At 51.9% G+C, this 12,951-nt stretch overlaps 2 long non-coding RNA genes across 2 annotated transcripts; one reads left to right on the top strand and one right to left on the bottom strand.

The window, feature by feature from the left end:
* Nucleotides 1-5,803: 5,803 nt before the first annotated feature.
* LOC125184825 (uncharacterized) lies at nucleotides 5,804-8,907 on the bottom strand. The gene is made up of 4 exons (XR_007169306.2): nucleotides 8,767-8,907; nucleotides 8,596-8,659; nucleotides 7,826-7,982; nucleotides 5,804-6,622 (listed from the first exon to the last, which is right to left on the bottom strand). It is a non-coding gene; the product is annotated as an uncharacterized lncRNA (long non-coding RNA).
* LOC136788934 (uncharacterized) lies at nucleotides 6,100-12,919 on the top strand. The gene is made up of 3 exons (XR_010827561.1): nucleotides 6,100-6,209; nucleotides 10,946-11,101; nucleotides 11,803-12,919. It is a non-coding gene; the product is annotated as an uncharacterized lncRNA (long non-coding RNA).
* The last annotated feature ends 32 nt before the right edge of the window (nucleotides 12,920-12,951 follow it).

Here is a 12,951-nt window from a genome sequence, read left to right as displayed (position 1 = left end):
GTGTCACCACGCAGCGACACCCCCCCAGCGACACCCCCCGCCACAGGGGCGCTGCCAGGGACGGGGCAGCCACGGTTCCTCAGAGCAGCCGCCCTCAGAATTCCCTCCCAGTGTCTCCGTTTGCCCTCTCCCAGTTTAAAGTCCTTGCCCTGTCGCTGCCCCCCCCGACAAAATGTCCCTCCCCAGCTTTCCTGCAGCCCCCGTGAGGTACGGCATGGCCGCCTCCGCTCGGCCGAAAATCGCCAAATGGCCGAGGTGGGAAGGGGCCTCTGGAGATCCCCCAGTCCAACCCCTTGCTGATCACCCACAGCATGTTACACGGGATGGCGCCCAGGCACATTTTGAGTATCTCCAGAGAAGGAGACCCCACAACCTCCCTGGGCAGCCTGTCCCAACGCTCTGTCACCTCGCCGTAAAGAAATGCCCCCTCATACTGAGCCAGAACCTCGTGGGCTTCAGTTTCTGCCCGTTGCCTCTTGTCCTGTCGCTGGGTACGACTGAAAAGAGACTGGCTCCATCCCCTCGACACACTCCTCTCGGATATTTACACACATTAATGAGGCCTCCCCTCAATCTTCTCTTTTCCAGGCTAAACAGGCCCAGCTCTCTCAGCCTGTCCTCGTACGACAGGCGCTCCGGTCCCCCCATCGTCTTCATACCCATCCCCTGGACTCGCTCCCCTGGACGTGGGATTTGGGGCAATGCGGGCTCGGGCAGACCGGCCTTACCGCGAGGCTGCGGCCCAGCAAGCGGCCTTAACGGAAAAATTCACCACACGCTCTGTTTACAGTGTGAAGGCATAATTAAAGGATGCTGCTCCAAGGGTCTAAGCGGAGGAAGCGTGACCGTTCGATAGGTATTGATCTCCTTCGGACAAGCGTGCCGCTTTGGTGGAGCTGGAGGAGCGGAGCCTCGCTGGGCTTCTGCAGGGAAAGCGGTGGGCGAGGAGAAATAAAAGAGAAAATGGTCCGGTAAATTAAACTCCCAGGGAATTACCCAGGAGGAAATGAAGGTATATAAACAATTTTTGGTGGTATAGTCATCGGTAACAAGACCACTCCACCGTTTCACGAAGATTAAAATGAACGTTCGCATCCTGTTACCCTGTGAGCAGGAAGGCATAAGCATTATTTCAATACATTGCAAGGGAAGAAAATAAACAAATAAATACAAAACAAATAAGAAAGGGTAATAGGAGCCTTAAAACTTACAGTTAAAACCTCACAGAGAAACTGAGTTCATATGCAGCACATCACCGTATTTTTTAGGTGGCATTTCCAAGGGTGACAGCCTGGCATTGCCTTTGAAGGCCAAGTGTGGAGGTGTCTTCCTCATGATGACAGAGGTGTCTTCCTCATGACGATGGAGGTGTCTTCCTCATGACGATGGAGGTGTCTTCCTCATGATGAAGGAGGTGTCTTCCTCATGACGATGGAGGTGTCTTCCTCATGACGATGGAGGTGTCTTCCTCATGATGACGGAGGTGTTTTCCTCATGACGATGGAGGTATCTTCCTCACGATGATGGAGGTGTCTTCCTCACGATGACGGAGGTGTCTTCCTCATGATGATGGAGGTGTCTTCCTCACGATGGAGGTGTCTTCCTCGTGATGACGGAGGTGACAAACACAGGCACAGCCCGGGAGACTGAGGAGCACCCAGGGTCCCTCCAGGGAGGAGCACGATGGGGTCCAACAGGACTGTTTGGGCAAAGACGTCCATGGACGGGACTGCTGTCTGGCATCTTGCTTTGGTGCAAAATGTGAAGGGGCACGGGCCTGGCTGTAACTGACGTAAAGACTGGCCTGATTTTTGAAAATCCTTCCCCAAGGTTAATTGCAGGTGCAATGTTGCTGATTTCTTCAAGCAAACGGGGTAGTGCCTGGAATAAATGAATGGTCAATACCGGCTTGGTCTTCATGAAGCGCTGGGTGAGGCTGGATGTTACCAGCACCTCTGAGAACGAGGGCAGCGTTCAGCACCTTGCAGGATCTCCGCGGTCTTCCCTGGACCTGCTCACCTGAGCAGCCCTGGCAAGAAACGCCGCAGCCGACGGGGCTGAAGAATTGGTCCCCGAATCTACCACGATAAAAGGACCTCCTTTTAAAGCCGGTGATCCAAATGACAGTAACTCAAGGCGCCTACAGGTAGCTTGCCGCAATGCTGACGCTGCCGAGGGTCATGAATGGAAAAGCCGTATTTACAGCGCCCGGCGTCGACGCAACGCAAAGCGTAAGCCCCAGATTGCAAGTCCTGGCACCTGCAGCTCTGTGTCGGTGCCAACACGCATGCAGCTTGGGCGCTCCTTTCGGCAGCTGGGGGAAAGTAGAAGGACGTGCAGTAAATACAGCGCAGACAGGCACCAGCGGAGCGCTGCTGCTCTTCGGCACGAGGTGACTGCAAGGGTGCGCGTTTCAAAGCAGGACGAAGAGGGCCGGGATGATAACACGATAAGCGACTTAATTAAGCACTCTAGAGCCTGAATGGATAATCACGGGCCTGGGCTGCGTCTTAACGCACGAGGAGCTGTGTCTCTTTTAAAGCAGGGAGAAGCAAAGCCCTCCAAACCTGCCTGAGGGTTTTCATACATTTCCTGGTGGTTGGTGAGGGGGGACCCGGCGCGCTTGATCAAAGCACGCAGCCCTGTTGCCTGAAGCATGTGCCAATAACCAGAGCCGCGAGGATCCGTTATTTTCACCGTGCCAGAAACGTGGTTCTCCATCCAGGCTCTCTCCCTTCGCTGTGCAAGACAGCTGAAAGCACAGGTAAGGCAAACGCAGGAAGGCAGGTCATTCGTCCTGCTTGAAACCCAATAACTCAACCTGGGACTATCAGGTCACTTCAGGAACAGGATGCTTTTCTCTGCTCTCTCCTTTTTCACTTCCAGGCAGGGCGTTTTTATTGTCTAATCCCAGCATTTACAGCATCTCATTCAGAGCCAGAAATTCACCCCTTTACAAAGAAGTCAAAACACACGCCGTGGGGAGGTGACATCCAGACTGGACTGGAAGGTCTCCGCTGTGGACAGCCTGCCCAGGTCGAGATCTCACCTCAGCTGTACAACGTGGCTGTTACACCCGCTGCAAAACCTTTGCCTTGCATTCTATTATTCTGTCTCCAGTTACAGGACATAAGGCCCAGGTACTCCAACACATTTAGGAACTTAAATCATTAGCTGCTGAAATAAATGGGGGCCGGGCATCTACAGCAGGAATAAGTTTCATAAATCCTCTGCCAGATCCGAACTCGGTGACATCGGGGAAGCGATAGCAGGCAGCCCAGCGCTGTCATTTCCTGCCGCACGCCGTACATACATCTTTCCTGACACTTACGACACCTTGTTTTCTAGACATCCCCACTATTTTATCAGCCCTTGGAGTGAGGTGCAGAACGTCAGCGGTCGCCCTGGCTATGAGCGACCTGCAGTAATGCACCCCGGGGGTGGATCATCAACGCTTTTACAGGCCCACGCACAACAGGCAGAGAATAAAGACTCTTTCTTCAGACTGAAGCCCATAAAGTGAAGTACCGGCATAAAGCTGTCTCGTTTCCAGAGGTGCTAAACCTAGCTGCTGGGCTTGGGGGCTGTCCCTCGACCGGCTAAAAAAAAAAAAAAAAAACCCACACTTGTCTTTATCAACATTTTGTAGGTTGCGGAGCCGCCTCCTCTCTGCGTAGACGTGAAATATTGTTAGGAACCGCCCTGTGGAAAAAGAATTTCCCATCTTACAATTGCTTTCCCCCGCTTAAGGTGAACCACCGGATAATCCGTGTGGGATGGGCCTTCCAGAGGTCACCTAGTCCTGCCTCCTGCTGCTTGCGCCACGTCTAATTGGATCGCAGCCTTCCCGTCGAGTCCCAGGACCGGAGGGGTACGTGAGTTTAACAGAATCGGGTTTCGTGTTGAAGCAACAAGAAAGCAAACAGCGTTTCTTGCCTCGGCGGCCTCCTCTCGTATCCATGCTGCAGGCTGCCTGCCCTGCGCGTCCCCGCCGTTCACCAAATTTTAGCTTTCCTCAGCGCTTCTAGCTCGCAGCCCGATTGCCTTCTGTCAGCTGTATTATTAATCAGCAGGCTGCAAATTATGTTGCCATAACCCACGTACTTTTTGTGCTTTCGACTAAAAATAAAGCAAATTGGCGCGGAGTAAACAAACCCCGGTCTGCTGGGAAAGCCCACGGCTGAGCGAGGGGAGCCGCGGGTGCACAGGGGCCGGGGCAGTGGGGAACCTGGGGTGGGTGAAGGGCATCTTTTAGGCTGGACACCATCACCGGCAGCAGTTTTTTTCCAAAAAGTTGAGAGGAATGAGCACAGGGTAGCAAACGCACCCGCCAGACCATCTCCCTCCTGCCTGCCTAGCCAAGGTGCTGCTCTGTCTGGCCAAACGGGGCGGATGAACCCAAAACCCAGCGGAGCAGCCACCGAGTTACCCCGAAACCTGGGCGCCGCCCCTGCCTTCGCCATCTCCTCAACCCAAAACTGCCCTAAAGGGAACATTTCTCCAAACAGAGGCTGAAAAAAGAAACGGGCAATGTGAAATATTTAAATCTCTCTTTGACCTCCTAACCTTTCGTACGGAAAAAAGGCAGACGAAAATACCAAAAAAGGAGAGGCCGGGTAATGGTCGGGCCAGAACTATTCCCCCATGTCCGCGTTTCCTATTCGAACCAAGTTTGCCTCTGTAAAGGTCAGTTTATATTTCCAGAATCGCTGCTTTGGCTCGTGGGGGGGGAGGAAAAAAAAAAAAACCACGCCGTTTTACGCACGTGTTTTTTTTTTTTTAAACAGACTTTCACGCGCTCATTCGCTTGGAAAAAATAAAAAATAAATAAATAAAACCGACCAAACAGCAGCAAAAGGAGGAGAAACAGCAGTGAAAGCTGCTCAGATTCACCTGCTGCAGCTTGGTGCCTGCCGGTGGGCCGCTGGGATCACTTCGTGGCTAGCATTTTGCTGGTGGGCCCGACGCGTCTTGGTCCCAGGGAGCTGACCGCGAGGATTTCCTGCATGCCAGGTGACGACGCGTAGCAAAAAGGCGTGAATTCCACTTGCCCGGGTTCCGTGGTGGTTTATTGCAGGCAAAAGCTGAGCCCTGGCCACGCTTGGGTGCCGATACAGAGAGCGGTGTGAGTCCCAGCTCGAGCGCGCGTTAGCCGTGGCCGCTCCGCTGCCTCCACTGAAACGACTCCGTGTCTGCACTGATGCTATCAGGAAAAGATTAATTCCCAGAGCCGGGGTGGGGTGAGGCAGAGTAAAGCGCGATCGCTTGCCCCGGCGTAGTATTAACGCACGAAAATAAAGTGGAAATTAAAAGCAGCAGGACAGGAAAATACCGCCAGGGTCAAGCCGGGGAAATGAAACCGCTCCAAGTCCCCGCGCGCTGTTCGCTCCGCCGTGCACGCTCTGATTTCTCCCTCGAGGGCCGTAAATCAAATCGGTGCTTCAACGTTGGTGCCTACGAAGCAGCCTGGCGGGGAAGTCCAGGCTGGTGGGACAGACAGAGCGCAGAAAAGCTCCACGCCGCGTGCCCTGAAGCAGCCACAGGCACCCATCACATCGCGCCGTGCTCCGGCCTCGACATCGAGCGCGTCCTCTCTTTTCTTTCTGCCTTTGCAAGCGCTTTAAAACCCCAGAGGTAAGCCAGGGGGGGTCGAGCTCATCTCTCGTAAAAAGAGCTGCAGCCTCGGCTCAGCTTCACGGAACAAAGCTGAGCGCGAAGCTCCGCCGGAGGTAACACCAGAGCACGAGATTTATTAGGCACAAATAATGCATCGCCCCCCCCCCAGCCCCTGCCAGCTCCTCCGGTGCGCTGTGGAGAATGGAAAAATAAACGGAGGGAGAAGGGTTGGGGATACTCAGGAGCTGCGCTGAGCCCAGGGCTGGCTAACGCGGTGGAGGACATCACATCCGTGCTCTCCCTGCTCCGGCCATCAAACCAGGAGCAAAAACGTTCAAGAGCAAAGCTGCTGAGTTCCCAAACTGCCACCAGTTTGCCATTAACTTCCTTTAAGGTTTCTTTCCTTTTTTACATTTCCACCGTTCCCACCTCCTGCTCTTACTTTTTCCCTCTCGTTTCCGTGTTTGCAGGCACAAGGGGAAGAGAAGACCCCGAGCAAAAGACCCGGCGCCCAGCCGCACGTGCCGGAGCCCGGATTTTCCTGTGGCACTTCCCAGTTTCCTCCCGCTTCAGATCTGGATTCCCGCGGGGCGGTAAGCAACCAACCCCGGGAAGCTCTGGATCCCACTGACCTGCTCCGGGACCTCGTTTGGCACCGGCCCTACTCCATCCTCAGTCCCCAGAGGTGCTCCAGAGCCCGACCTCATGGCCCCACCAGCCCCTGAGTGGGACAGAGCCCGGATTTTGGCACGGCACAGGCTGAAAAAAACCCCAATCTGAATGGGTTTGGCAGGCAGAGCCGCGGGTCTGCCCACGGGGAGGGTGCCTTGCCTCAGAGGAGGAGGAGAAAGAGGGGAAGAAGGAAGGTGCTGCAGGATTTCACGAGAATCCTATAAGACGTGCAACCAATTAATCCATAAGTTGATGTTTTCAGCAAATTTTTCTTTACCTCATCGGCTGAGGAACGGCACGAGCCGCCCGTGTGCATCTCTGGGGGGTGCATAACCTGGAAAAAGCAGCGACTCCCCCTTAATATCCGAGACAAAAGCTTGGCCGCGGTAAGAGAGAATAAAAGACTGTATTATTCTAACGGAAAAAAATAATAATAATAATAAAAAAAGGCTTGAATAGGCTGGGAGCTTTGTATTTGGGCTCCATCATTAATCAAGCTAATTCACAGGAGTGAGCCATTGGAGAGATATTAAGCACAGCGAGAACGGCCTGGGCGAAATAATCGAGGAGTTAGAAGAATGAAGGAGTCGCTTGAAAATACAAACCAGATTTCTGTGCGCACCCGTACGGAGCCACAAAAAGAAAGGGGCCGCGGGGCTGGGAAGCCCAGGACGTGTTTTTGGGTTGGAACGTGGAGAATTTGGTGGCCAAAGCGGGCGAGGAAGACCCCTCAGTGCCCGGAACTGGGGGAGGTTTGGCGCGGTGGTGTGTGCCCTGTCCTGCAGAGGGATGCTGCTTCCGTTTTAAGGTTAACTCAAAGGGAAAAGGGAAAAAAAAAAATAGGATATTTGCAATTAGGTTGGTTTGCGGTGATGTTCTGCTGCTCCTGCGTGCAGGGTGAGGTCAGCGCACCGGGCTGAAAAACATGAGGAATGGGCCAAAGGGAAAATTTGGGCTTCCTCACCCAGAAGCGACTCCCCCGCAGCACTTTTGCAATGCGAAGAAGCCCGGCGAAGCTTTTGTCTTGTGCCCAAACCACAGCAGAAAAGCTGAGCATCAAAAAGGGAGCTGAGCGAAGCCTTCAAAAAACCTCGAGCTGCTCCGAAAATCGGCTCGGCGGGCGCAGCAGCTTTGTGTGCCCCAGCACCTCCACCCTTTGTGCTTCCAATTTCCAAACCCAAGGGTGTTTTGCTGTGTTTTTTTTGACACTCGGAGCTGAAAAGCCCTATTAGGAGCTGGAAAAGCATGGGGCTTTCCGGCTTTCCCTTCCGACTGCTGCTGCAGCTGCCTGGAGCTCTCTAGCAAGCAGGCTGCGTTGCACAGAGCACCTCTCCTCTGCTCTCCATTTTCCAGGGGAGCGAGGTTAATAAATAACACGGACGGAGGGCCGAAAAACACCAGACGGAGCAAATCTGAAGTGCAGGGAATGATTTGGGGGTGGGAAGCTCCAAGGACCTCGGAGAAAGCGGGCCTGTTTTCTCCTTCACGGGGCTTTAAAGAACCAACAAAATCGCTGCTGCTCTGCCTAATTACCCACCTCATTACCGGCCGGGGGGAGAGACACCGAGCAGCCTCCAGGAATTTCCCAATTCCCCAGTTGCCGGAGAGGGGAAGAACGGAGACGGGGAGCCCCAACCCCACAAGAAGCCACTGCTGCGACTCGTTCCATGAGCAACTGAGCAAAGCAAACACTGCTGCAAAGGAGAAAGGCAAAAATAACCCTATTTCCAGCTTGCAAATAAGCACGTTATTTAATTAAAAAGCCCTTATTAAGATGGCTGTGATTTCCCAGCAGGCTAAAAATACCGAAGTCACTCCAGCGGCTGATGGTGGCTGCAGCTAGAAAACTCTACGTCTCATTCTGATTTGAGCTGAACGTGATACTACACAACGTGAGAGCTTTAGAAGAAATCCACTCGTTTTTATACCCGGTTATCCCGTTTTATGTGCTGGTTAAATTTCCCCTCTGCACGCAGCTGTTACAAGCTGTCGAGGACGGGTGGGTGGCAAAGCAGAGAGTTTTCAACCAGCTGCCAACACGTGGAAGTGGCAGAAATTTGCGTTTAGAAACCTAATTTGGAGGAAAAAAAAAACCCTCTGGGCCTCTCCTCCTTCCCTACCTGCCCTGATGCACACGGGCCACGTGCGCCGAGATGCCACGCGTCAGGGTTTGCCTGAAAACCCGTGATAAATTGTAGCTGGGGAGGCGATGAGGGCCTTCACCACCTTGGCCGCAAGAGCTCCAAGAGCTCGGCTCCAAGAGCTTGGCCGCAAGCACCGAGACTTCGGGCACCCGCAACTCCCTACCTCTGCTCAGAGCTGAAACGTCGGTTCCGGAGAACCCCAAGGGCTGTCATCAGAGGACGCGGATCTTGGGGAAAAAAAATACTATTTAGAAATTTAAATCTCACGTGGAAGCGGCAGAGAACTCGGGAACGAAGGGTCCCGTCAGTATCGTCGCTGAATTCGTCGCCTTACCTTTGAGACGGTGCAGGACGAGGCCACCGGAGCCTCCCTCGAGGCTGCCAAGACTGCTGCCGTAACCACGCCGTTTCCAGATGGAACCAGATAAGAGACGAGCGATAAAAGCACTCTTAATTAAACATTTGTCTCGCAATTACATACTTCTGAGTAATTATCGCCATCAAGACAAACACCAACTGGATTACACAGAAAAGAGACAGACGGTAAAGGTTAATGGGGCTGCTTCTGCAGCTATTCCCAAGCTCTTGCTGCAGGAAGGGCGGGATGCCCAGAGCTCTGGATGGACACGGCCGACTTGTGGAAGGGCTGAGCTGGCAGATTTTTGAAGTTACAGGACTGAAAAGACAATTTCAGCGGCGCCGTCTGCCCTCGAATCCTCATTTTTTTTACATTCACTAACCCCAATTCCTTTCTTTTCCCTTGCAAACCTTTCTGGCTGTCCTCGCCCTCCTGGTTTCTCTTCGCTTTGGCCTGGCTTAGATGTAGCCAGGACCCCAAAAAGGGCCTGAGCCCGATCCCTAGCTGTAGTTCGTACCTGACTGACTGCTTTCCAGGGGTAGCAGAGTTCCCATTTGGTAAACCCAGACTTTTTTAATATATATATGTACTTTATTGGCTTCCTTTTAATAGCCCCACGTGACCGGTTCCCATTTTAAGCCGTGCTCCTCTCACCACCGGCTCACTCCCGCCACATCTCCGTGGACCAGCCCATCCCCAGCCTGCCTCGGATTTCTCCTCCCTGCAGATATAACGAAAAAAAATAAATAAAAATAATAGACTGCTAAAACAACGAGGAAAACAGGGACTAGTAGAAACATATTTGAATAGTTTGCCGCCCTTGCTCATGGCTGTTTCCCCCAAACAAACCGCCTCGAAAGAAGCACGGCCTGCGAGCTGCTGCGAACGAATGAATCATCCCTCTGCTTTGAAAACGAAGGCCGCACAGAAGAGGAACCTCGGCGCGTTCCCAAAGGTTAAGCTGATTTTGCCGAGCCACAGCTGAATTATTGATGATCAGCGCTGCGGGTTTCTCTTCAGGAGCTAGCAGCCAGGTAGCAGAGCCATTTACGCCAGCACATCTTTTAAGCCCCCGTCTGCGAAGCTCGTCCGACTCCCGGCCTGCTCGGGCCACGGGGAAATTTAATTATTTAGGCTTCTCAGCAGAGCAAACGTAAAATATTAGCTCATAATCGAGACGCTGCTGCTCAGCGCACAGCCAGAAAAGCTGCATCAGCAGCCAGGAGCGAGGTGCCGCTGGCCACACAGATGCGTGGGGATGGGGCTGAGCTCCTCTCGGGAGCAAATTCCCCGATAAATCGAAAAATAAAATGAAAAAAAAAAAAAAAAGGCAAACTTCAGCATGGACCAGCCTCTTCTGGGGGTCTTTCTCCATTCCTGTTTCCACTCTTCGTCTGGTTTATTTGCATTCAGCAAACCCGTAAAGATCCCTGAAGAATCGGGGAAATGGGACAACCAATTTTCAACCAAATCCGAGGAAAGTCTCCCTGCGAGGAAGCAGAGGCTGAGCCCTAATACATCAAAGTAGAAACAGGCTTAATTGGTTCTGATCACGGTTTCTCCGACCTCTTGGTTTTTATTCAGCCTTTGTTCGGCTTTGAAAGCAGCGTGCGTAGTAATAAACTTGTTCCGTGCTCCTGCCTGGCCATAAAAATCAGCGCGTTTAAAGCGGTTCCATTTTACAAAGCCTTTCTCCGTTTTAATTGCATCCCAATTCCCAGGAAAATGCGAGATGACAAGTTAGAGGCTTTTTTTATTAAAAAAAAAGTCAGCTGCTTAATAAGAAAGCCTCATTTAGTTTTTGTGCTTTACTGTGGAAAACGGTAAGCCTCATTACCAGGGTATTAAGCTCCGTAGCCGCTTATATATTCTCCTGGTTATCGCACACAAGCCCCAAATTCAGCACAGCTCTTGTTTTCGGTTGCAGCTAACGCCCCTTAACGGGTCCGCTCCGGTAAGAATCAAGTGCTCAAGGAAAACTCTTATAAAAGCAAAACCGGATTACGAATGATCGTGTAAATACGGCAGGGACCAAAATGAAGCCCCAGCGCTGAGCTCCCACCGAAATCGTACAAGATAGGAGGAACATAGATGAGAAGGTTTTGATTTTAATTACTAAAATAAGCTTTTGTTTGTTTGTTTGTTTGTTTTTCAGGGCTCACAGCTCCACCAGTTGTTCTCCCGGGATGCCTAACGCCGGTTTTATTTCGTGGTGCGGATATTTGGGTGCCGGGAAACAATCACCACCCAGGTGACATCCGCATTACCAGCGCTGGCCTCAGAAGGACGTGGACCAAGCGGCTGAAGCCAGGTGAGCACCCTGGCACTATCAGGGCGCCCCTTAAAGCTGCAAGAAACCCTTCTGAGAGTCACTTGAAGGTGCGCGCGCACACAGGAGACCTTTCCTAACTCAGAAAGCGAAAGCTGTTCTCTCCAAGTCCTTCCTATCGACGACGTTATTTTCACAGTCTTCCTTTACACCGTTACCGGCGGGTTTTGCTCCACGTTAACTCGCTGTAAGCCGAGCTCCAGCGTGAGTGACGTGAAATGCTTGTTTTCTGTTCCTCCTCAGGGGCAGCGCGAAGGGGAACATGTGCTTTCACAGATGGAAGTTGCTGCCTCCTGAAGTAACAAGTAGCACCACACAAACTACGGCTGAGAGCTTTGAGCATTTTATATCCACCGGTAATTATTTCCACCGGTGCCTCTTCAGAAGAGGAGTTAAGGAGAACAAAAAGCTTGTGTTGTTGTTTTTAGAAGAACAAAACAGCGAAACAACAGAACAGAGAGCGTTTTAAAAACCAACTTGGGTTTGTCTCAGCTTTTTAGGTGCAGGCTTTGGTCCTGCACACTCATCATCCGCTCCCCCTGCTCCTTACAGGGTGTGAGGGAAGGAACTGAGTCATGCCCCGCAGAGAGCAGGATTAAGGCTGCGAGGAGAACACACGATTCCTTTCTCGCCCATCATGTAATTAAATTCGCGGCGCCTCAGCTTTATTTCCTTGTTTGCAGGAGATGAAGCATCGGAGAAAAAGCTGGCATTCGGAGGAGTGCAAGTTCGCACTGGAAAGCTGCGCGATCGCTAAATTCTGGAGGAGTATTATTACGCGAAGCTACCTGGCAGGATCGTCGCGATACGTAACGCCAGCGCCGGTTGTGTGCTGATGAAAGATTAAGGGGAACTGCAGCCAAAGAGAAATAAGTGAGCGTACACCGGCAGGAGCCGGATAGCCACGTTTTGAGGTGACTCACGGAGACGAACGCTTTGTCTCGAAAACATTTTGGAAACACCAACGCGCCATCCGAGGAAGGAGACGGGAGCTTGTCGAGCACCTGAGACACCACGGCTTTGCTCTTTTCCAGCTCACAAGTCTTTAACTTTTGGAGGAAGAGAAGCAGAAGGGTATAACAAGCGTCTGCGATCCCAACTGCTCAGCTTCCTCGTGAGAAGTAGAAGTAAGAACGAAAACACGACGTTAAGGATACGGGCTTAAAATATAACGAGCCCGTTTGCGAGAACCCGCCCGAGGGAAAATAGCTTAGAAAATTAAAAATTCCGTAGTAACAGACTGAAAGCTGTTAACCGACATCTAATTAATCACAAACTGCAAATCCCCACAACAAAACATTAAAAGTAATTACAAAGGCAGAGGAAAAAAAAAAAAATAATCTGGTAGCAACTAAGCTTACCCAGACCAAAACAAGTACAAAAAACCCCAGCGATGGTGCCCAAGCAGAAAAAAAGCTGACAAAACCATCGGGACTTGACCTTGCTTTTGGTTATTCATGGTGATGCTGTATAACGTCAGTTTTTGGGTTTTAATATTTAGCAGGAAGCGATTTGTAAGACCACAGCCTCAGCCTAAGAATCAAACAAACCCGTTGACAACAAGCAGCCGCGGGGGAGCGGCGAACGCAATCCAACTGCGAGCTGGCACGAGCAACACCCATTACCAAGAAGTTCTTCCGGGGCTACCTGGGGCTCTTTTTACTTCTTCCCCACACTTTTAAAGTTAAAGCCACACAATCACAGCATAAATCACCCAGGAAGGCAAGTCAACACGCTGTAAATTACCGCAATAGTCCCACGTCCACCAGACCAACGTCCCTCTGGTGGCACCTGTGCCACAGGATCTCCCGGAGAGCTGAGGAGTCAGATGG

Source organism: Anser cygnoides, chromosome Z (assembly GCF_040182565.1).
Source record: "Anser cygnoides isolate HZ-2024a breed goose chromosome Z, Taihu_goose_T2T_genome, whole genome shotgun sequence".
NCBI lineage: Eukaryota > Metazoa > Chordata > Aves > Anseriformes > Anatidae > Anser > Anser cygnoides.
The sequence above is the reverse complement of the archived record's forward strand: the minus strand, read 5'-3'. Positions and strand labels throughout refer to the sequence as shown.